This window comes from Ranitomeya variabilis, chromosome 1 (genome assembly GCF_051348905.1).
Source record: "Ranitomeya variabilis isolate aRanVar5 chromosome 1, aRanVar5.hap1, whole genome shotgun sequence".
Classification (NCBI taxonomy): Eukaryota; Metazoa; Chordata; class Amphibia; order Anura; family Dendrobatidae; genus Ranitomeya; species Ranitomeya variabilis.
This window is the reverse complement of record NC_135232.1, coordinates 986,288,621-986,315,316: the sequence shown is the minus strand read 5'-3', so window position 1 is coordinate 986,315,316 and position 26,696 is coordinate 986,288,621. Positions and strand designations below refer to the sequence as shown.

General features: G+C 40.6%; 1 protein-coding gene across 1 annotated transcript in view; it reads left to right on the top strand.

Moving 5' to 3' along the window:
* Positions 1-26,696, top strand: part of FSTL5 (follistatin like 5) — a 1,228,096-nt gene that overhangs the window by 375,675 nt on the left and 825,725 nt on the right. The window lies entirely within an intron of this gene.

The following is a 26,696-nucleotide window of genomic DNA, read 5'->3' as shown; positions in this document are numbered from 1 at the left end:
TAATGGCAGCGTTATGGACTGCATTATGCCGTGGTGTAACGCACTCCAGTAACGCTGCTATTAACCCTGTGTGACCAAATTTTTACTATTGATGCTGCCTACGCAGCATCAATAGTAAAAAGATCTAATGTTAAAAATAATAATAATAAAAAATCATTATATACTCACCTTCTGTCGGCCCCCGGATCCAGCCCAGGCCTTTCCCGCTCCTCGCGACGGTCCGGTCTATGCATTGCGGTCTCGCGAGATGATGACGTAGCGGTCACGTGAGACCGCTACGTCATCATCTCGTGAGACCGCAATGAACTCTTGGGACCGGAGCGTCGCGAGGAGCATCGGTAAACACCTGGGCTGTATCCGGGGGGCCGACGGAAGGTGAGTATATAACTATTATTTATTTTAATTCTTTTTTTTAACAGGGATATAGTGCCCACATTGCTATATACTTATACTACGTGGGCTGTTAGATACTGCATGGGCTGCATTATATACTACATATCTGTGCTATATACTATGTGGGCTGTGCTATATACTACGTGGCTGTGGTATATATTACGTGGCTGGGAAATATACTACATTGCTGTGCTCTATACTATGTGGCCTGGGTTATATACTGCATGGTCAGTGTTATATACTACGTCTCTGTGCTTTATATTACGTGGCTGTGCTATATACTATGTGGCTGTGCAATATATTACGTGGCTGTGCGTTATACTACATGGCAGTGCAATATATTACATGGCTGGGCAATATACTATGTGTCTGTGCTATATACTATGTGTCTTTGCTATATACTACATGGCTGGGCAATATACTATGTGGCTGGGCAATATACTACGTGGCTGGGAAATATACTATGTGTCTGTGCTATATACTACGTGTCTGTGCTATATATTGTTAGGAGTCAAGTTTCCTCTGCTGCACAGGGGGAATCCTGATCCGTGTCTGCTGCGGTCTCCCATTCTCCATTGGCCGCAGTGGAGCCTGCTCAGTGGAGACATCGGTCCCAGCATCTCACTGAGCCTGATTCTGTACAAAGGGTTACTGCTGCCTCTCCAGGCTCTGCTATTGTACCCTGCACTGATCTGCGGTGAGCAGGTTTTTCTGGGACTAAGTCCTGCTTTGCTCACACTGAGCATGCCCAGGGTAAGATCTCTCAGTGGAGATCAAGGGTCACATGTTCATACCGCCATATTGTGCCGCCATTCACTTAGCAGCAGGATCTTTCCTGCACGGTGGATCCTGGGTTGCAAACGCACCAATCCCATCAATAAATATATTCGGTGCATTCCGCAAACCCTAACATATACTACGTGGCTAGGCAATATACTATGTGGCTGGGCAATATACTACGTGTCTGTGCTATTTACTATGTGGGCTGTGCTATATACTACATGGCTGGGCAATATACTACGTGGCTGTGTTATATACTACGTGGGCTGTGTTATATACTACGTGGCTGTGTTATATACTACGTGGGCTGTGTTATATACTATGTGGGCTGTGTTATACGCTACATTGGCTGTGTTATATTTCTCTGCAGTATCTGTGCATCATGAATCGTGGTATGTGTTAAAGAGGGGGGCCCACTGAGACTCTTTTGCCCGGGGCCCTCAAAAACCTGGAGCCGGACCTGGCTTCACTGATTGGTCACGCCTGGGCCGCGAACAATCAGCGACAGTCACAGCCCACCCGCGAATTGGCGCAGAATTTGAACCACGCTTCCCTAATTGGTCGCGGTCGGCGAGCCTAATCCTTTGTATAAATAGCATTATTCTGAAACCTTCATAAATAAACTACATAAATATTCTAGAATACCCGATGCGTTAGAATCGGGCCACAATCTAGTGTTGTATAATTGGGAGTTCAGCTCTGGACTATATAACATGCAGAAAATCAGTTAAATGCAAATAATTTACAATGATTATTGTATAAAAATATTTGTGAACTAGGTCCGATTAATATCGAGGTGGCAATAACATCACTCCACTTGTTATTTTAGGCAGACAAGCCTGCTCTGTAATCCATGTATTCATTTTATTCCCAGGAAATTCTAAGGTAACGTGTCCTTAATGGAAGGCTGTCTGCATCCTTCACCAAGTATTGAATCTGACTTGTTTTGTTTTACTCTGAAGGATAGTATAAATGCTTGAAAATGGCATTTGTTAATTTACTTCATTGGATTTTAAGGTAAAAGGAAACATATTACAGCTAAATGTCTCCCATAATGATTAAACCATAATATGATTTATGAGGCTGTTTATAAGGAAAACTCCTTAGGAGAAGTGATTACGAACAACCAGAAGGATAGCTCTACCAGTGTTAGCTTTCTATTATTTTTGCAGACTCTGAATAAAGAAGATTTAAATAACTTCTTCCTAATTTGTTTATTTACACTTCAGTGATTAATGAACAAGACTATGAAAAGAATATAATATACTACACTGTGAGACTGGTTTTAGAAAAACAGTTTGTATAAGAAGGAAGTAATATGTCCTTTGCAGTGCAAGACAGTAGCATGATGCAACGTAAATATACCATACTGTTTTTGTTCTTACACATTTGGACATAAGTAGTTTTCTGGAAAAGGCGGAAATAGCAGTGATGGAAAGACTCAGTCAAAAGCTAATGTAAATTCACAACGATGCTGCTAAAAGTATCTTTATAGAAAATTTGTAAAGGGTGAAACAGCAAGACTGCTAAAACTCACTATACAGTCTCCCTCCTTGATCTCTAGTGTGTTAAAATACTTAGGTAGTTCTTCTATTATTATTAATTATTATTATAGTGCCATTTCTTCCATGGCGCTTTACATGTGAAAAGGGGTATACATAATAAAAACAAGTGCAATAATCTTAAACAACACAAGTCACGACTGGTACAGGAGGAGGGAGGACTCTGCTCATGAGGGCTCAGAGTCTAGAAGGGATGGGTGAGGATACAGTAGGTGAGGGTAGAGCTGGTCTTACAGCAGTTTGGTGGTTACGTCAGGTTGTAGGTGTGTCTGAAGAGGTAGGTCTTCAGGTTCCTTTTGAAGGTATCCATGGTAGGCAAGAGTCTGATATGTTGTGGTAGAGAGTTCCAGAGTAGGAGGATATGCTGCAGAAATCTTGTATGCAATTGTGGGAAGAGGAGTTAAGAGGGGAGTAGAAAAGGAGATCTTGTGAGGATTGGAGGTTGCATGCAGGTAAGTACTGGGAGACTTCATCACAGATGTATGAAAGAGACAGGTTGTCTGTGACTTTGTATGTCATAGCTAGGGTTTTGAACTGGAGTCTCTGGGTAATGGGGAACCAGTGAAGGGACTGACAGGAGAGGCTGGGGAATAGTGGGGGATAAGTGAATTAGTTGGGGAGCAGAGGTTAGAATAGATTAGAGGGGTGTAAGAGTGTTAGAATGGAGGCCACAATATAGAAGGTTACAGTAGTCAAGGCGGGGGATGATGAATGCATGGGCTAGGGTTTTTTGCAGATTGTTGGTTGAGGAATGTATGAAATCGGGAAATATTTTAGAGTTGAAGCAGGAAGTGGAAAGGGCTTGGATATGTGGTTTGAAATAGAAATCAGAATTAAGGATTACCCCAAGGCAGGAAGCTTGTGGGACTGGGGAGAGTGGGCAGCCATTTAATTTAATGGATAGGTAAGTTGGGGGTTCGCTTGAGATGGGAAAAGATGATGAATTCTGTTTTGTCCATATTGTTTTAGAAATCTAGTGGAGGAGAAGGATGAAATAGTGGACAGACATTGTGGGATTCTGGTTAGTAGGGAGGTGATTTCTGGTCCACAGAGGTAGATCTGTGTGTCATCAGCATAGAGGGTGATTTTGAAAGTCATGAGATTCTATGAGCTGTCGCAGGCCCAAGGTGTAAATGGAGAAAGGCAGGGGACCTAGGACTGAACATTGCGGGATTCTGATAAATAGGGGGCGTGGTGAGGAGATGGTGTATAAGTGGGAGATGCTGAAAGTCCAGTCTGTTAGGTATGATGGGATCCAAGATAGGGTCAAGTCTGTGATGCCAAGAGATGAGAGGGTCTGGAGTTATAGGCAATGGTCCACTGTGTCAGCTGCAGAGGACAGGTCCAAGAGGAGGAGGACAGAGTAGCATCGCTTGACTCTGGCAGTTAGTAGGTCATTGGTGACTTTAGTTAGTGTAGTTTCAGTGGAGTGATGCGGTCGGAAGGCAGATTGTATTATATACTGTACATGTCTATTGGCATTGCTGAGAGACACTCAGTTTTAACCATTTATTGGCATAATTAAATATTATTAATACTATTATATAAGTGAAACCTTCTTAATATATGGTAGAAATAATAATAATAATGACAATATTTCAAATTTAAATATTTGGCATTAGGAAAATAAGCAATTAAAACACAAGTCACTGAGCAACTCCAAACAAGTCAAATTTGTTTGGCTGGATTCACATCGGCTGGATAGGAGTTAAAAAGCAATAAACCTTATACTCACCTATCCCTAACTAGAGATAAGCACATTTATTGAAGTGGAAATTAATTCTACTACAATTTAGTAACAATTCATATTTTCCAGAATACAGATTCTTTTTATTTGCTCTATGCTTTTTTTTTTTCTGTTAAGATTTGGAAACAGTTTAGAAAGCAAAAAATACCCCAAAAACTAACATTCGTCTAATTACTCACCTCTCCGGCCACCTTTCTGCTCGCTGTATTCCGTATGGTTCTCAGCACCTCTTCTTACTGCCACACAGGCTGAAACTCCAGACTCCTTCATGCTAGGTCCGGACTTATGGACACAATAAGGACCTGCATGTCCCTACTCATGTGCATTGTAAAGTCCTGACATTGTATAGTCCTAGCCTAGCAAGCAGAGACCTGGAGTTTTAATGAATGATGGTGGCAAGAAGAGGTGCTGCGAACTATAAGGAGAATAGTCTTTATAGATCCCAGAGAATATTAAGGGACATTCAATTTACAGAGAATAAATTTGCTTCAAATGAAATGTCCCTGTAGATTTGGTGAATCTGAATCTTTGCAGATCCACTCATCTCTACCCTTCTACATGTATTCGTAGCAACTACCATCTCTTCTCTCTGTAATGGGAAAGTTGGTCTCCACTGAATACAGATCTTGCCTTAGAATAGAGAATTTTAAGAAAGACTGATCAATTTGGCTAGAGAAAGAAGCACATTTTCTGATAAGATAAATTGCAAAATTGCTTATTTTCATGTGTATCATTGATTTATAAAACGAAAATTAAAACAGTTGTTACACTTTAATCTATTTCTGGCACTGCAGCTCACCATCGGTCCTCCATTGGCTTCCTGGGTCACTTTCTCTGCTCCAGCATTGGTAGCATGTCTTGGATGACAGAGAGAATATACTGTATTATTTAAAGGAATCTATCACTGGGTTTTTGTTACCTCTTTTGACAGTATCATAATGTAGGAAAAGAGACCCTCATTCCAACAATGTATCACTTAGTTTACTGTGTGCAGCAATTCTTACACAGTCAGATGTTTTAGATGTAGCATGTGGCAGAACTCAGATAGCTAACCCCGGCCAAACCACAGGGCTCTGTGTACATTGCATGTTGAAAACAAGCTGATAATCAAATGAGAGGCATGGTCAGACCAGTCCTCATGGGAGTATCAATGTGGGCAGTGAGATCCTGGCGACTAAACATTCATTGTCTTGGTACGATAGCTTAATAACTGACACATGTCTCAACCCCTACCACATGTTGTCCTCAGATTACATAGCAAATACCTGCTGACAGATTCCCTTTAATAGAATTCTAGCCCATAGGTCTCCATTACCATATAGCATGTGATTGATTTTAGGCCATAACTTGCAATGATTTGCATTAAATTGAATTCATTATTATAAACTAGGATTTTTTTTGTAAGCAAAACCAATTAGTACATGATGTCACAACTAATTAAATTCTTTTCCGTTGCTCAACAGATAAAAGTTCACTGGTTGACTGGTCTTAATAATAGAATACTCTTGTCTGCACTCTTGTCATAATATACAGGAGTCCTTTTCTTGAGAGTTTGAGACTTAGATCGCTATGATATCTTTTGATGAGACAAAAAAGTGATATAAAGTTGCATATAAACAACACTTTCATTTGTCATAGTACAAAGAGATTCCCAACGTTCATTTCTCGCCTCGTACCTCTAGCCCCCCTTGTAAGATTCATCTCTTCACAGAATGAGGTTAAAAGATCAAAGAAAATAAAAAGCAATTAAAGTAAGAATCTAGACAGAATTAGGTTATTTAAAATAAAATACAAAGTTTTCTTTAATTACTGGAGTTTTTGAATCGCAGTCTTTGTTTATTATGGCTCTAGTTGTCTACATCTAAGCATTAGATTAGCATTATCAATCCTTCCAGGTTTTAATATATTGTCAAATAGAAAACCCTTCTTGAAGTATCTAATAGAGAAAGTTTTCCCCTTTTTTAATGTTTTATGGAGCCGAAACTAATATTAAAATTTTTAGTTTCCTGACATGCAAAAAGTATTGAATTTTCTTACAATAATTTGTGTTTCGATTTTCTTCATCTAGAGGGTTTTTTTTTAATTTTGAACAATTTAAATAATAATTAATGATTTGGAAATCCTTCAAGACTTTGCATTTGCATATCATTAGCTAGATGAATTGTTCATTAACTTATAAAACATCTAATGTTTCTTTGGCTAATCTGGTTTATTATTGCTTAGTAAATGATAATAAAAGACATTTGTGAAAAAATGTAATAAGAGAGTTTACTAATTGAAATATAAAAATTCTGCCAACTTATCTCTGTATTATCGGCAATAGAGTAACAAAAATAGTGACGTATGTAGTTTTTGTAGTGAAACCTCCACCAGGGGGAGCTGGTGAGGGAAAGAGAGGTTAAACACTAAACGCAGTAAGACAGAGCTCAGGCACAGGTGTCACAGGTAATGAGAGAAGACAGGCAAGCCAGGGTCATACACAGAGATATCAGCACTGTACACAGGGGCAGTCAGGATAATAATCAGGGACACGCAAGAAATCAGAGCCTACCGGGAACGTGGTAACCAAAAAGAGAGACGTAAGACAAAGTCGGGGTACTAGCCAAAGTCGGAACCAGAAGGGGAGCGTGATGTCAGAAACGGAAAACAAGAGGCGAAGTCCAGAGATGAGATCGAGTCATACACGGGTACAGGCAGACAGAGACACAAGGATCACCAAAACCAGGATACAGGTCAGGGGCTCAAGCTGGGAAACATGAGCTATCACTAACACTGGTCAGCAGGCTGTGAGGGACTGAAATAGCCCAGCTAGCTCAAGAACGAGGCTGAGGAGAATAACCCCTGCATGACCAGTCCCAAGAGAGGAAAGATGATAATAAACTCCGGACTGGACCATGACAGTTTTATGCAAAATAAAAAAAATGTTGAGTGGCTTTTTTTTCTGATGTCCTCTTGTATAATTTTAAATTACTTTTATATTTTATTAAGAGTGGTCTCAAAATACTTATATACATGTAAAATAAAAGAGTAGGTACACTGAGAATATGGCACTGCTGGCTTCACGTGCAGGCAGCTCCACAGGACAAACACAGCAGTATGGTCCATGAACTGATCCGAGATCAGGTGTTCAAGCTCACACGCACAGTGCTCAGATTATAGATTGGTAATAATCCATAAATTCATGTAAAAATTATTGGCACTTGATCATAAAGAAATATGCTGACTTTTTTCAAACACATACAAGCTGCATCGGGCAGACACCACCACTATCGGCCGATGGGCATGCTGTCTTACCCACGCAGCTTGTGTTTCAATAAGGTCTGAACTTTTCTTTAGTATCGACTGCCTTAAAATTCTACTTGAATTTATAGAGACAGTATTCTTCCTTCTTGTTTCAAGCTCGGTTTCTCCGCCGCTTGTTCAGTTTCTGTTAATTGGCAGCAGCAATTATGTTACAAATTCAGCACAAATGACTTCTGCAGCCAACCACTGAACTGGGCAGCTCGTGGTGTTTATATCAGTAGAGTCTATGAGCTCAGTGGTGAAGTGTCCCTTGGTTTTCTTTTTCTTTCATCTCCAAACAACAATTTACTTTGTCCACTACTGGTGGTCACACATGTTCAGTGGCTTAGTCCCACTGTCCGGTAGCTCTTGTAAATGGGCAACATGAACCACCACCTCGCTGCACCATACTGGGATATACGTCTCCATTTTGTCAGCAGTGCAGAATGTTGTCCACTAACTCCATCTATGGTCAAATGGGCAACAGAGTAATTCCTGTTACTGGGCAGGTGAGCCAGTAACAATTGGATATATCATATGGAAGTTAAGAGAGGGAACAAACGATTACAAAGGGGCTTAATAACATCTATGCAACAGCAACATCTAGACCAGATTCATTTATTTAAATTATTTAAATTGAAGCATTTCATTGCATAATGCAACAGATAAATGCAATGCAGCGCTCACAAGATAAATGCAAAAAGTGTGAACTTTATTTAGCCTAGTTGCATTCTTTCAGTTCTCAGAACTATTTTCAAGCCAAAAAAGTTTTTTGAGAACCGAAACATTGTCACTAGGCTGAATAAAAGTGCAACTATCTTGGAGTGCTGCCACTATTTTTATATTTTATATGCTACAACTATTTTTTGGGGAGACCCACTGTATGCAATTGTCATGTAGTTCTGTTATTTTTTGCATGCATCTCTATTTGTAGAGTAGACTTTCTGGGAGATGTAATGGCATTACAGAGCTAAACAAAGGTGATCTTTCTAGGAATAATAGAATGTATAAGATCATTAGTTGTAAAAATTAATTTTCTAAAATGGTACAGGTAATGGTACACTATATAAAGACCTCAATGTAATGAAACTTATCACTATGCTTACAATAAAAGCTGATCGCCAGGAGTTAGGGAAGTTGGACCCCTGGCAAATATTGATGATTTAGAATTTAGTTTCAAATGTGGCTGACTTCAATACTGTAAGCTGCAGCATTATGGAAAAGACCAGTTAACACATTGGGGCAAATATATTAACAATGGCATACTAATGTTAGCAATGACATAACATAAAGCTCTTGGATTTGGGTCTTTAAAATTTTTGGTTTTCCTCATATAAGCCAAAGGGATCCTTTAGATCACCACGGTTCTAGGCTCAGGCTGCAACTTAAACTGACCTATTAAAGTTGTGCTTCTGTCTATTAGTATGTAACTGTAGTGAGGTAAGCATCATATTAAACAACACAGTATTTGACAAGCAGGATACAGCTATTGAGTCAAATGTGTCTGCGCATTGTATAGGTCCCATCACTACTCCATGTTAAAAACTGTGTTAAAAAGTCGTGGCTATCTTTATCTTTTTATTAAAATAGAGAGAGAGAGAGAAAGAATTGTTTTATAATAGTCCAATGTGTAAAAATTACATATTTAGTAGTGTTAATATAATAAAATAAAGATTTAAGGTGTGCTACAGATATTTAATTGGACAGTATTCATGCGCCCTTGGTCCTCTTTGGTGCCCATATCTCTATGGGTCTATGGGTCCTGTGACAAAGGATCACATGCCTAGCTAAATGCTTCTGAAGCCGTGGTCCTCATAACACGAGCTGAGGGAGACTTCCAGGTCCTCCTGGATGGTGCAAATACCAACCTAATGCTCAGCAACAATCCTTGGATTAATATGCAGACCTATTTAAACCACCGCCCCCTGGATGTCACCATCCGCAGACAAAGGCTAACACTGAATCGTGTGATGAGGTGGGCGCCATCCATAAAGGTGAATTCTATTGATGAGCGAGTATACTCGTTGCTCAGGTTTTCCCGAGCATGCTCGGGTGGTCTCCGAGTATTTGTGAGTGCTCGGAGATTTAGTTTTTGTTGACACAGTTACATAATTTACAGCTGCTAGACAGCTTGAATACATGTGGGGATTCCCTCCAAACTAGGCAACCCCCACATGTATTGAGGCTGGCTAGCAGCCATAAATCATGCAGCTATGTCAACAAAAACAAAATCTCCGAGCACTCACAAATACTCGGTGACCACCCGAGCATGCTCGGAAGAACCCAAGCAACGAGTATACTCACTGATCACTAGTGAATTCACATCCATAGTATGTATGCAATGAATCTTATCTAACAAGGTTCGTAGGTTTACTTACTTAAAATATTCACTTTGACTCATAATTTTGACTTCACAAGTGGCCATATGGATATACGGCTACAATGAATATATTGTAATTCACACAGTTTTAACCCTTATATAATCTACTTCTTTGCCATTTTTCTATATCTGCAATGTTGCATTTACATAATTTTACATGTTTAGAATGCTATTATCATATAATTCACCATATATACATATATGACATTGTGGTATACATTGTCCCATTTTGCTTTGCGTCCCTATTTTTCTACATACTTCTGCTTTAATTTGTGGTGACATACTATAAAGTGTATTCATATTTTATCTACTGAAATATGGATTTTTGAGTCGGCCTTTCCTTTTCTCTGTTATCTCACATATTTATATTATAGTGGTACCAGCTTTATTCGCCAACATTTTCCCGTTTGACGCTTTGTACAGTAAATAAACTAGAAAAAAATATATGCTTAGAAATAAAATGACATTGTTGTAAAAATTTACTGTAAGGCTATGTGCACAAGTTACAAAATTTGCACGGAAATTTCCGCAGCAATTCTGCTACTTCCTGCCGTGGGAAATACGCATGCAGAATTGACATGCATTTCCCACTAAACACTAGCATTTTGCAAGGGTAATTAGCTTGCAGAATGCTAGCATTTTCCAAGTGATCTGTAGCATCAATAGTAAAAAGATATAATTTTAAAAATAATAATAAAAAAAATCGTGATATTCTCACCTTCCGATGGCCCCGGCAGCCTTCCTGCTCCTCGCGATGCTCCCGGCAGCTCCCGTTCCCAGTAATGCCTTGTGGCAATGAACCCAGATGATGTAGCATCATGCGAGACCACTACGTTATCACAGGTCATTGTCGCAAGGCACTACTGGGAACAGGAGCATCGCAAAGAGCGGGAAGGCTGCGGGGGCCACCGGAAAGGGAGAATATCACTTTTTTATTTTAATTCTTTTTTTTTTACAGGTATATGGTTCCCAGGGCCTGGAGGAGAGTCTCCTCTCCTCCACCCTGGGTACCAACCGCACATGATCCGCTTACTTCCCGCATGGTGGGCATAGCCCCATGCTGCAAGTAAGCGGATCAATGTATTTCTATCTGCAGAATCGCTGCGATTCCTCACAAACATTGAAAGAAAGAATGAACATGCTGCTTTTTTTTCCCGAATGTGATTCCGCCACGGAAAAAAATGCAGCATGTGCACAAAAAATACAGAATGCACTAAAATGATGGGATGCTTATGTAAGCGTTTTTAGCATTTTTTTCGGTGGAAAATGGCTGAAAAAGCGCTAAAAAATGGCTAAAAATCCTGAATGTGTGCACATAGCCTAAATGTGAAATATTTAATAGGCTCATTCACCATTGAAAACACGCAGCACTATGCAGATGATTTGCTGTATTTATGGAAAAGCAGGGGCATTCTTAATTCAACAAGGTACAGCATTTCATACAATAATCAGATATATTAGTCTTTTCTTTTACCCAGTTCTGATTGCAAAACTAATTTCCATGGCAACCTTTGTGCTCCTAATGCATTTAACATTAATATGAAGTATCATTATTGAAGTGTTTTCATAGGCATCAAGGTTACAAAATGATTGCTAATCAGTAAGAGCTGAAAACAAGCCAGGTGTGGGTGTTAGTAGGGGGAATTCTCTTTGATTTACATTATACTCATAACTGCATAAGAAATCCTTCAATTCAGAGATTACTCCTAAAATGGAAATGGCAGCTCTCTAGATATCTGGATGTTAGTAAAAATTGCATTCTTTAAAGAGTAACTGTCATTTTCTAAAAATTGTTTTAAGTACCATGAAAATATCCAAAAGCTCCCCTTATTTTTGCCACTTGTTTAGATTTTGTTACTGTGTATATTCAATACAGGGATATATAGATTTATTGCTTTTGGAACACAGCATGTGAAATCTCTGTGTGAAGTGCAACTTTGTGTTATATCACATTCATCTCTGGGGGTTTGCGCACTTTCTCCCCTCCCTCTGAAACACTGAAAATCAAAGATCAGCAGCATCTGATACTGCTATCCCAAATAATTTTGCATTCCAAAAATCAAAAGGTGCCCTGTCGTGCACCTAAACTGTAGTTTTCCATAACATGTGGGGTATCGGTATACTCGAGAAAAATAATACAACACATTTTCCCCTAGAACCTAGTGTTCCCCTGCATGATAAGAGAGGGCTGGAAAATGTCAGCACAGATGACTCACACCTCTCAGATAAGGTCCCCGTGAGGCAGGGGCAGTACAGGTGTGTTGTCAGTGCTATGAGAGGAGGATAGCTGATAGAAGGGTTTGCAATGTGGTACAACTAAAATCAGCTATGCGGCATTTCCCCCCACAGGAACCAGGGATCTGAAAGATGTGAGACATCTATGCTCTATACTACAGCACTTTTTAAACTTTTAGGATTTTAAACCTGGAGATCAGAACTGTATCATTACATCTGACACTCTGAAAATTCTACTCAATTGTGGAGATGTATTCTTTTTCTGATGTATTGTTGTCTGCTTATAATTGGGATATTCATACAAAGAGGAGAAGTACATGCCCTCAGTGAAAATAATCTGACAACACCCACTTGGACTTAAAAAAATTAACTCATTAGGTGAATCAATACTTATCTCCTCAACTGAGCAGGAAAATAATCCAAAAGTCCCTAAAAAACAAAATGCTTAATTCCGCTTTACAGCCACGATTCTTTGTCAAATTCAACAGGAAAAATTTTGTGAAAGGTCCTGGTTCAATAGAATAGAATGCCTGTGTCCTGCATCAGATGCAGCAGTTCTGACATTGCTTATTTAATATGACAGACACAGGTTTCATAGGGGCTAAATATTTTTTTTAATTAAAACCTTTTTCAGTTATAAAATAAATATGGGGCTGAATTAAAGGGTATCTGTCACCAGGTTTTTGCGACCCTATCTGAGAACAGCATAGTGTAGGGTCAAAGATCCTGATTGCAATGTTGTATTACATAATGGGATGCATGTTGTATTTTTTTTTATAAAATCATTCATTGAATGTTGAGCTCTGTATAGCCCTCTGTAACAGTTTCAGATTATCTGCAGCCTATTGGGAAAATTAAATGCTCCTGAATTAAACAGTGTCTGGAAACACCTATTTGAAATGGTCATATTTCTTTAACTTTGGTATGTTACAAAAACACTGAAACTCCCTTTTTACACATACTATATAATGCAAAGCGTCTTTTCATTATTTGTTTATAAATTGAAAGTCATAAAATTAAGCAGCTCTGCACAATTACAAGTAGTTTTGTGCCCCTTGTTGTAAATAAACCTTAATTGTGCATTAGTATTTTATACGCAGCTTTGACTTTTTCTTGGCATAGACTACACCTGCTAATTGACCTGCAGCAACACGACACTATTTGATGCAAGCCAAGCCGATATAAACTTGGATCGGTAAATTTAATTTTAATTCACCAACAGTCTAATTGTTCCAGCTAGAGGTCATTTATCTTCAGCACAGACTTTATCTCCCCTGATTAGTTCACTATTTACAGATGTGCCATTTTTACCCTTTCTCTGCATGACATATCCCCAAATTTGTGTTTAAAATAAAACATTTATGATACTCTGTCTAGAGATGTAGAGTAGTGATGAGTGAATATGTTGGGAAAACGATTGCCAAACATAAATTCAGCACAAATATGGCACATTTGGATTTGTGATCGGATACCTGAGCAAAATTTTATAAAATTGTGAAAAAATGGTAACATTCATTAAAAAGTGTGGGGGGGGGGAAATATTTGCATTGCCACAAAAGTATTTTCAGCACTTTTGCAAAGATGATAATGGTGTATCATGAGCATTTAGCACGTGTTTAATGAGGGGAGTGGGCTTGCAGAGCTCAGAGGAGCGGCGTGCTTGTAAACTGTAAAAAAATGTTTCCTGACTTTATGTGTGCACATTGCGGCTCGTCAATCAGGGCACAGGAAACATCAACAATGTCCTTATACAACGGGTTGTGTCATTGGCTGCTGAAATCACATGTCCAACTCCATATAGTGGACATTTTGTTTTAGCGCCATTTTGACACTGCAACAGCGCAGACAGTCTGTGCTGTTACTACTCCTGTTTGAGGTGCAATCTACTGGGTTGGGTGCAGTGGAGGACCTGTCAGTCCCTATTATACTATTTCTACTGTGCAAAATTGATGCCACTTTAGAAGTGTTTGCCAATAGGTTTTGGAAATGTGAACACTCCTGGTTGGGTGTTCATCTGTTGAGTTAACTAGCAGAGAAAAGTGGGGCTGGGCGGTGAATAGAGGTAGAGTCTTGGTGAGCTCTTTGACACTCCCTTAGTACATAAGCCTCATTTGTATATACACTTAAAATAATTAGGCACATTTTCAGTCAGGGAGCAACAGATTGCCTAATTAAAAACATGTTTGTTGATGCATCCATCGGACACATTCACTTGAAGAAAATGTGTCAATCGGATCAGCTTTACATTAAATGAATGACTTAAATGTCTTGATCGTTTTCATGACACTTAAAGTTTAAGGCTTTCACATTGGCCATGAGAGCACACACAAAAGACTAATATTCCCTGTATTCAGCATATTACTTTTCAGCTTTGCTACATATACACTGGGGTAGAGCCAGTAGAGTTATCTCAAATGGGGGAAACCAATGATAGGTTACAGCTCTATGAAACTGCTGGAGGCCTAGATAAGATAAAAAATGGCACTGTATATAGAGCATTGTGTGCATGTCTTGTATCACTCCATAACTGATGGAAGAACAATGTATTTCATCACTTCATAAATAGTGAATAGTCTACTGACACTTTTCACATCATTAACTGACAATAACTGAAGCTGCTAGAAAGCATTCATATCTGTCTTTACTTAATTACTAAGCGTGCAAATGACTGTTCTCCCATCTCCTTCTTAAACTGTTTTTTACTGAGACACACTCCAGAGTAAGGTTACATTTCTATGATGAGCTTTCGGTGCATTTTTGACGCTGTGTTCTTTTGGGCAGCACAGTGGCGCAGTGGTTAGCACTGCAGCCTTGCAGCGCTGGAGTCCTGGGTCCAAAACCCCACCAAGGACATCTGCAAAGAGTTTGTATGTTCTCTTCGTGTTTGTGTGGGTTTCCCCTGGGCACTCCAGTTTCCTCCCACATTCCAAAGACATACTGATAGGGAATTTAGATTGTGAGCCCCAACGAGGACAGCGATGATAATGTGTGCAAAACTGTAAAGCGCTGCGGAATATGTTAGCGCTATATAAAAATAAAGATTATTATTATTATTTTGCTGTGTAAAAAACACTGCATCTTAAAGCTCAAGCAAAATGGATGGTATGTAACCCCTTCGCGACATGCGCCGTACTAGTACTGCGCTGCCGGCACTGCATTTGTGCCAGCAGCTGTACTAGTACGGCGCACCGATCACCGCGGTGATCGGGTGCGGGTGTCAGCTGTATATGACAGCTGACACCCCGCAGCAATGCCCACGATCGGTGCTAGCGCCGATCGCGGGCATTTAACCCCTCTGATGCCGCTGTCAGTAGTGACAGCGGCATAGAGGGGGATCGCGCAGGGACAAGGGCTCCCTGCGCTCTCCCACCGGAGCAACAAGATGAGATCGCATTGCTCCGGTGATCCGGAAGGAGTCCCTGGATCCAAGATGGCCACGGGACTCCTTCCGGGTCATGAAATGACCTGGCTAGCCGGCTCCTGCTGAGAGGTGCTGAGAGCAGGCGCCGGAAAGCCTCCTAAACTTGCCTGTCAGATCGTTGATCTGACAGAGTGCTATGCACACTGTCAGATCAACGATCTGATCTAATACAGTGATGTCCCACCCTGGGACAATAGTAGAAAGTAAAAAAAAATAAAAAATAGAATGTATAGAAAAAAAAAACCCAAATAAAGGAAAAAAAAACATTTCCCAGTAAATCCATTTATTTATGTAAATTAAAAAAACAATAAAAGTACACATATTTAGTATCGCCGCGTCTGTAAAGACCCGCTCTATAAAACTATCCCACTAGTTAACCCCTTCAGTGAACAACACAAAAAAAGGCAAAAAACAACGCTTTATTATCATACAGGCGAACAAAAAGTGGAATAACACGCGATCAAAAAGACGGATATAAATAACCATGGTACCACTGAAAACGTCATCTTGTACCTCAAAAAAAAAGCCACGATACAGCATCATCAGCAGAAAAATAAAAAAGTTATAGCTCTCAGAATAAAGTAATGCAAAAACAATTATTTTTTTATGTAAAATAGTTTTTATTGTGTAAAAGCGCCAAAACATAAAAAAATTGTATAAATGAGGTATCGCTGTAATCATACTGACCTGAAGAATAAAGCTGCTTTATCAATTTTACCACACGTGGAACGCTATAAACGCCCCCCTAAAAGAATTTCAGGAATTGCTGGTTTTTGTTCATTCCGCCTCCCAAAAATTGGAATAAAAAGCGATCAAAAATGTCATGTGCCCGAAAATGGTACCAATAAAAACATCAACTCGTCCCGCAAAAAACAAGATCTCACATGACTCTGTGGGCCAAAATATGGATAAATTATAGCTCTCAAAATGTGGTGATGCAAAAACTATTTTTTCCAATAAAAAGCATCTTTTAGTGTGTGACGGCTGCCAATCATAAAAATCCGCCAAAAAAACACTATAAAAGTAAATCAAACCCCCCTTCATCAACCCCTTAGTTAGGGAAAAATAATAAAATAAAAAAAAAATGTATTTATTTCCATTTTCCCATTAGGGTTAGGGTTAGGGTTAGGGTTAGGGCTAGGGTTAGGGTTGGGGTTAGAGCTAGGGTTAGGGTTGGGGTTAAGGCTAGGGTTAGGGTTGGGGTTAGGGTTTCAGTTAGAATTGGGGGGTTTCCACTATTTAGGCACATCAGGGGCTCTCCAAACGCGACATGGCGTCCGATCTCAATTCCAGCCAATTCTGCTTTGAACAAGTAAAACAGTGCTCCTTCCCTTCCGAGCTCTGCCGTGCGCCCAAACAGTGGTTCCCCCCATATATGGGGTATCAGCGTACTCAGCACAAATTGGACAATAACTTTTGTGGTCCAATTTCTCCTGTTACCCTTGGGAAATTAAAAATGTGGGGGCTAAAATATCATTTTCGTGGAAAAAAAAATATTTTTTATTTTCACGGCTCTGCATTATAAACTGTAGTGAAACACTTTTTGGTTTAAAGTTCTCACAACACATCTAGACAAGTTCCTTGGGGGGTCTAGTTTCCAATATGGGGTCACTTGTGGGGGGTTTCTACTGTTTAGGTACATCAGGGACTCTGCAAATGCAACATGACGCCTGCAGACCAATCCATCTAAGTCTGCATTTCAAACGGCGCTCCTTCCCTTCCGAGCTCTGCCGTGCGCCCAAACAGTGGTTTCCCCCCATGTATGGGGTATCAGCGTACTCAGGACAAATTGGACAATAACATTTGTGGTCCAATTTCTCCTGTTACCCTTGGGAAAAAAAATTGTGGGCTAAAACATCATTTTGTGGAAAGAATAAATGATTTTTTTAATTTTCACGGCACTACATTCTAAACTTTAGTGAAACAATTGGGGGTTAAAAGTGCTCACTGTCATGATATCAATGGCAAGAGAACATAGCATAAGCATATATAGGAACTAGCTCTTGGAAGATGGGAACTGAGCTGACCATGAACTAAACCTAACGCACAACTAGCAGTGGCCGGGTAGCATGCCTACGTTGATTCTAGATGCCCAGCACCAGCCGGAGGACTAAATAAAACTAGCAGAGGAAAATATTAGTCCTAGCTCACCTCTAGAGAAATACCCCGAAAGGAGACAGAGGACCCCCACATGTATTGGCGGTGAGTTGAGATGAAATAACAAACGTAGTATGAAAATAGGTTTAGCAAATTTGAGGTCCACTTACTACATAGCAGAAGACAGAAAGGATACTTTCATGGTCAGCTGAAAACCCTATTCAAAAACCCCATCCAGAAATTACTTTAAAACTCTGGCATTAACTCATAACACCAGAGTGGCAATTCCTGTTCACAAGAGCTTTCCAGACACAGTAACGAAACTACAGCTGTGAACTGGAACAAAAATGCAAAAACAAACATGGACAAGAGTCCAACTTATCTAGTAGTTGTCTAGGAGCAGGAACAAGCACAGAGAGGCTTCTGATAACATTGTTGACCGGCAAGCAACTAACAGAGCAGCAAGGTTATATAGCGACTCCCACATCTTGATGGGAACAGGTGAACAAAGAAGATAAAGACACCAGTTCAATTCCACCAGTAGCCACCGGGGGAGTCTAGAATCCAAATTCACAACAGTACCCCCCCCTCAAGGAGGGGGCACCGAACCCTCACCAGAACCACCAGGGCGATCAGGATGGGCCCTATGAAAGGCACGAACCAGATCGGAGGCATGAACATCAGATGCATTCACCCAAGAATTATCCTCCTGGCCGTATCCCTTCCACTTGACCAGATACTGGAGTCTCCGTCTGGAAACACGAGAGTCTAAGATTTTCTCCACAACGTACTCCAACTCACCCTCAACCAACACCGGAGCAGGAGGCTCAACGGAAGGCACAACCGGTACCTCATACCTGCGCAATAATGACCGATGAAAAACGTTATGAATAGAAAAGGATGCAGGGAGGTCCAAACGGAAGGAAACAGGGTTAAGAATCTCCAATATCTTATACGGGCCGATAAACCGAGGCTTAAACTTAGGAGAAGAGACCCTCATAGGGACAAAACGAGAAGACAACCACACCAAATCCCCAACAGAAAGCCGAGGACCAACACGACGGTGGCGGTTGGCAAAAAGCTGAGTCTTCTCCTGGGACAACCTCAAATTGTCCACCACCTGCCCCCAGATCTGATGCAATCTCTCCACCACAGCATCCACTCCAGGACAATCCGAAGATTCCACCTGACCAGAGGAAAATCGAGGATGAAACCCCGAATTACAGAAAAACGGGGACACCAAAGTGGCAGAGCTGGCCCGATTATTGAGAGCGAACTCCGCCAATGGCAAAAAAGCAACCCAATCATCCTGGTCAGCAGACACAAAACACCTCAGATATGTCTCCAGGGTCTGATTAATCCGCTCGGTCTGGCCATTCGTCTGAGGATGGAAAGCGGACGAAAAAGATAAATCTATGCCCATCCTAGCACAGAATGCCCGCCAAAATCTAGACACGAATTGGGTCCCTCTGTCAGAAACGATATTCTCAGGAATACCATGCAAACGAACAACATTTTGAAAAAACAGAGGAACCAACTCGGAAGAAGAAGGTAACTTGGGCAGAGGAACCAAATGGACCATCTTAGAAAAACAGTCACACACCACCCAGATGACAGACATCTTCTGAGAAACAGGCAGATCTGAAATAAAATCCATCGAGATGTGCGTCCAAGGCCTCTTAGGAATAGGCAAGGGCAACAATAATCCACTAGCCCGAGAACAACAAGGCTTGGCCCGAGCACAAACGTCACAAGACTGCACAAAGCCTCGCACATCTCGTGACAGGGAAGGCCACCAGAAGGACCTTGCCACCAAATCCCTGGTACCAAAAATGCCAGGATGACCTGCCAACGCAGAAGAATGAACCTCAGAGATGACTCTACTGGTCCAATCATCAGGAACAAACAGTTTATCAGGTGGGCAACGATCAGGTCTATCCGCCTGAAACTCCTGCAAGGCCCGTCGCAGGTCTGGAGAAACGGCTGACAATACCACTCCATCCTTAAGGATACCTGTGGGCTCAGAGTTACCAGGCGAGTCAGGCTCAAAACTCCTAGAAAGGGCATCCGCCTTAACATTTTTAGAACCCGGTAGGTATGACACCACAAAATTAAACCGAGAGAAAAATAATGACCAGCGCGCCTGTCTAGGATTCAGGCGCCTGGCGGTCTCAAGATAAATCAAATTTTTGTGGTCAGTCAATACCACCACCTGATGTCTGGCCCCCTCAAGCCAATGGCGCCACTCCTCAAAAGCCCACTTCATGGCCAAAAGCTCCCGATTCCCAACATCATAATTCCGCTCAGCGGGCGAAAATTTACGGGAAAAGAAGGCACAAGGCCTCATCACGGAGCAGTCAGAACTTTTCTGCGACAACACTGCCCCAGCTCCGATCTCAGAAGCGTCGACCTTAACCTGAAAAGGTAGAGCAACATCAGGCTGACGCAACACAGGGGCAGAGGAAAAACGGCGCTTAAGCTCCCGAAAGGCCTCCACAGCATCAGGGGACCAATCAGCAACATCAGCACCCTTCTTAGTCAAATCGGTCAATGGTTTAGCAATATCCGAAAAACCAGCAATAAATCGACGATAAAAGTTAGCAAAGCCCAAAAATTTCTGAAGACTCTTAAGAGAAGAGGGTTGCGTCCAATCACAAATAGCTTGAACCTTGACAGGATCCATTTCAATGGAAGAGGGGGAAAAAATATATCCCAAAAAGGAAATCCTCTGTACCCCAAAAACACACTTAGAACCCTTCACACACAAAGAATTTGACCGCAAAACCTGAAAAACCCTCCTGACTTGCTGGACATGAGAGTCCCAGTCATCCGAAAAAATCAGAATATCATCCAGATACACAATCATAAATTTATCCAAATAATCGCGAAAAATATCATGCATAAAGGACTGGAAAACTGACGGAGCATTAGAAAGACCAAAAGGCATCACTAAATACTCAAAGTGGCCCTCGGGCGTATTAAATGCGGTTTTCCACTCATCCCCCTGCCTGATTCGCACCAAATTATACGCCCCACGAAGGTCAATCTTAGAGAACCACTTGGCCCCCTTTATGCGAGCAAACAAATCAGTCAGCAACGGCAATGGGTATTGATATTTAACAATGATTTTATTCAAAAGCCGATAATCAATACATGGTCTCAAAGAGCCGTCTTTTTTTGACACAAAGAAAAAACCGGCTCCTAAGGGAGATGACGATGGACGAATATGTCCCTTTTCCAAGGACTCCTTTATATATTCTCGCATAGCAGCATGTTCAGGCACAGACAGATTAAATAAACGACCCTTTGGGTATTTACTACCCGGGATTAAATCTATGGCACAATCGCACTCTCGGTGCGGAGGTAACGAACCAAGCTTGGATTCTTCAAAGACGTCACGATAGTCAGACAGGAACTCAGGAATTTCAGAGGGAATGGATGATGAAATGGAAACCACAGGTACATCCCCATGAGCCCCCTTACATCCCCAGCTCAACACAGACATAGCTCTCCAGTCGAGGACTGGGTTGTGAGATTGCAGCCAAGGCAATCCTAGTACCAAATCATCATGTAGATTATACAGCACCAGAAAGCGAATAATCTCCTGGTGATCCGGATTAATACGCATAGTTACTTGTGTCCAGTATTGTGATTTATTATTAGCCAATGGGGTGGAGTCAATCCCCTTCAGAGGAATAGGAGTCTCCAAAGGCTCTAAATCATACCCACAGCGTTTGGCAAAGGACCAATCCATAAGACTCAAAGCGGCGCCAGAGTCGACATAGGCGTCCGTGGTAATAGATGACAAAGAGCAAATCAGGGTCACAGATAGAATAAATTTAGACGGTAAGGTGCAAATGGAAACAGATTTACCAAGCTTTTTAGTGCGCTTAGAGCATGCTGATATAACATGAGTAGAATCACCACAATAGAAACACAACCCATTTTTCCGTCTAAAATTCTGCCGCTCGCTTCGGGACAGAATTCTATCACACTGCATACTCTCTGGCGACTTCTCAGTGGACACCGCCAGATGGTGCACTGGTTTGCGCTCCCGCAAACGCCTATCGATCTGAATAGCCATTGTCATGGACTCATTCAGACCCGCAGGCACAGGGAACCCCACCATGACATCCTTAATGGCATCAGAGAGACCCTCTCTGAAAGTCGCCGCCAGGGCGCACTCATTCCACTGAGTAAGCACAGACCATTTACGGAATCTTTGGCAGTAAATTTCCGCTTCATCTTGCCCCTGAGATAGGGACATCAAAGTTTTTTCTGCCTGAAGCTCCAAATGAGGTTCGTCATAAAGCAACCCCAAGGCCAGAAAAAACGCATCCACATTGAGCAACGCAGGATCCCCTGGTGTCAATGAAAAAGCCCAGTCTTGAGGGTCGCCCCGGAGCAAGGAAATCACAATCCTGACCTGCTGTGCAGGGTCTCCGGCAGAGCGAGATTTCAGGGACAAAAATAATTTGCAATTATTTCGAAAATTCTGAAACCCGGATCTATTCCCCGAGAAAAATTCCGGCAAAGGAATTCTCGGCTCAGATACAGGTGCATGACAAACAAAATCTTGCAAATTTTGTACCTTCGTGGCGAGATTATTCAAACCTGCAGCTACACTCTGAAGATCCATTACAAACAGGTGGACACAGAGCCATTCAAGGGTTAAGAGGAGGTAAGAAGCAGCTAGACAGCAATTAAGGGCTAGGCAGCAAAACTCTGAGGGGAAAAAAAAAAAAAAAAATTTCCCTTCAACACTTCTTTTTCTCCTGCTTCAGCCCAAACAATTAACACTTTGAGGGCCGGTCAAACTGTCATGATATCAATGGCAAGAGAACATAGCATAAGCATATATAGGAACTAGCTCTTGGAAGATGGGAACTGAGCTGACCATGAACTAAACCTAACGCACAACTAGCAGTGGCCGGGTAGCATGCCTACGTTGATTCTAGATGCCCAGCACCAGCCGGAGGACTAAATAAAACTAGCAGAGGAAAATATTAGTCCTAGCTCACCTCTAGAGAAATACCCCGAAAGGAGACAGAGGACCCCCACATGTATTGGCGGTGAGTTGAGATGAAATAACAAACGTAGTATGAAAATAGGTTTAGCAAATTTGAGGTCCACTTACTACATAGCAGAAGACAGAAAGGATACTTTCATGGTCAGCTGAAAACCCTATTCAAAAACCCCATCCAGAAATTACTTTAAAACTCTGGCATTAACTCATAACACCAGAGTGGCAATTCCTGTTCACAAGAGCTTTCCAGACACAGTAACGAAACTACAGCTGTGAACTGGAACAAAAATGCAAAAACAAACATGGACAAGAGTCCAACTTATCTAGTAGTTGTCTAGGAGCAGGAACAAGCACAGAGAGGCTTCTGATAACATTGTTGACCGGCAAGCAACTAACAGAGCAGCAAGGTTATATAGCGACTCCCACATCTTGATGGGAACAGGTGAACAAAGAAGATAAAGACACCAGTTCAATTCCACCAGTAGCCACCGGGGGAGTCTAGAATCCAAATTCACAACAGCTCACCACACATCTAGATAAGTTCCTTAGGGGGTCTTCTTTCCAAAATGTGGTCACTTGTGGGGGGTTTCTACTGTTTAGGCACGTCAGGGGCTCTCCAAATGCGACATGGGTTCCGATCTCAATTCCAGCCAATTTTGCATTGAAAAGTCAAACGGCGCTCCTTCCCTTCCGAGCTCTGCCATGTGCTCAAACAGTGGTTTATCCCCATATATGAAGTATCAGCGTACTCAGGACAAATTGCACAACTTTTACGGTCCAACTTATCCTGTTACCCTTTGGAAAATAAAAAATTTGGGGCGAAAAGATCATTTTTTGTGAAAATTAATATGACATTTTTTTTACGGCTCTACATTATAAACTTCTGTGAAGCACTTGGATGTTCAAAGTGCTCACCACACATCTAGATAAGTTCCTTAGGGGGTCTACTTTCCAAAATGGTGTCACTTGTGGGGTTTCCACTGTTTAGGCACGTCAGGGGCTCTCCAATCGTGACATGGGTTCTGATCTCAATTCCAGGAAATCTTGCATTGAAAAGTCAAATGGCGCTCCTTCCCTTCCGAGCTCTGCCATGTGCCCAAACATTGGTTTACCCCAACATATGGGGTATCAGCGTACTCAGGACAAATTTTACAATGACTTTTGTGGTCCAATTTCTCCTGTTACCCTTGGTAAGATAAAACAAATTGGATCTGAAGTAAAAATTTTGTGAAAAAAAAGTTAAATGTTCAATTTTTTTTAAACATTTCAAAAATTCCTGTGAAGCACCTGAAGGGTTAATAAAATTTTTGAATGTGGTTTTGAGTACCTTGAGGGGTGCAGTTTTTAGAATGGTGTCACTTTTGGGTATTTTCTGTCATATAGACCCCTCAAAGTCACTTCAAGTGTGAGGTGGTCCGAAAAAAAAAGGGTTTTGCAAATCTTGTTGCAAAAATGAGAAATCGCTGGTCAACTTTTAACCCTTATAACTCCCTAACAAAAAAAAATTATGTTTCCAGAGTTGTGCTGATGTAAAGCAGACATGTGGGAAATGTTGTTTAATAACTATATTATGTGATATAACTCTCTAATTTAAGGGCATAAAAACGAAAAATTTGAAAATTGCTACATTTTCATAATTTTCGACAAATTTGTTTTTTTCACAAATAAATGCAAGTCATATCGAAGAAGTTTTACAACTATCATAAAGTACAATATGTCATGAGAAAACATTGTCGAATAACCAGGATCCGTTGAAGCGTTTCAGAGTTATGACCTCATAAAGTGACAGTGGTCAGAATTGTAAAAATTGGCCCTGTCACTTAGGTGAAAACAGGCTTCGGGGTGAAGGGGTTAAAGAAATTTCATGACCACTGCGCTTCTTTTTAATGCTGCTTAATCTGACCTACACTGCGTGTTTCAGATACTCAACATGTGAATTTTTCTTGAGGTTGGGCTGAGTTTTCTGTGCTGAATTTTCGTATAGATTTTAGATTAGGTGCAGAAATTTTGCAGGTAAAATAGGAACATGCATTTTTAATGCATTTTCTAAGTGAAAACACATGAAAAATGCATGTAGTCCACACCGAGTTATGTCATAAACTTTTTTTGTCAAAGCCAAATACCTGGAAGTATATTAAAACAAAGCTTTAATTTAAAGTATGACACACCAAAAAGAGACAGGAAAGGCATTATCAACAATGCAATAAAAATGCATGTAAAAAACATACAAAAATGCAATGAAAAAAACGCAAGTAACTTTATTTAAATATTAGGTGCATGAATGGTGTAGAAAATCTGTAACTTCAAAAACTCACCAGTAACTCATTGTGAGAAAGATGCCTAAACGAGATTCTTGCAAAAATGAAGCTTGTCCCCGTTTCATGCATTGTGTTGGTCAGGCAGCAAGAATCAATTAAAAAAATAAAGATTATCTTTAAATAATTAAAAAAAACAACAACTTTTCTCTCAGTGATAAGCTGAGCTTATTGACAAATCGAGCAAAGCCATGTCAGTATACTACCTAAGCCATTATATCCATGGTCTATAGCAGAGTAGTACATAATAGGTTGGGTAAGTGAAAGCTCTATAGGAGACTTCCATCAGTTTTCCACATGAAAAGGAACACATGACAAAAGATGGAGGCCGCAAAATGTTAAAAAAGTTTAGAAACTATTGAGAAAAGCTACATATCCCTTTCCTACCATCATGATGTATGTGAGTCAGATTTCACTTTTGTTTAAGATCAGCATGGTCAATCTAGCAGCTGAAAATTAAGCAGAGGTAGAAGAAAGGAGAAGCCAATAGGTGGGATTCAGTGACATGTGGACTCTTATACTGCATGCCGTACGCATGTCATTGAAAGACAAAGCATAATAAGTATATTGATAGTAATAAAAGAGACAGCAATTTATTTGTTTATTTTCTCATTTTGATTTCTTAAAATATAACCAGTTGATTATATCATGATATTAAAGAGCTTTCCCTGGAGGGAATGATTACCAATTAATTATTGTGGCATGATGTTTCTGTCGGCTGGAAAGCTTGATGTGATTACAACCTTTTCTCCAAACATTGCTCTATATTTCTAAAGGTTTGTTACATACATCTGTTTTTTTTCTAGTTAAAAAGATGTGTAAAGCAATAGTCCTTAGGCCTCATTCACATGTCCGTGTTGCACATTCATATTGTATCCGTTCTTTTTATGGATACATTACGTACCCATAATCCAGACTGTATGTCTGTGCAAAACACACGGATACATGTTTTCTGGCAGCAGGGATGAAAAGGGCCAATACAAGTCTATAGGTCCGTGAAAAACACGTATAGCACACGGATTGTATCAGTGTACAGTCCGTGTGCCATCCTCGTTTAACATTGCAAAGTATTGGAAAAGCTTGCCAATTTATTTCTTTATCCATCCATGAATAACACTAATGACACGCTGATGGTAAAACGTACACACAGACCAAACACTGATGGTAAAAATGTACACACAGATCAAACACTGACGGTGAAAATTGACACTTAGACCAAACACTGATGATAAAAATGTACACACAGACCAAACATTGATGGTAAAAATGTACACACAGACCAATCAGTGATGGTAAAAATGTACACACAGACCAATCACTGATGGTAAAAATGTACACACAGACCAAACACTGATGGTAAAAATGTACACACAGACCAATCACTGATGGTAAAAATGTACACACAGACCAAACACTGATGGGAAAAACGTACACACAGACCAAACACTCATGGTAAAA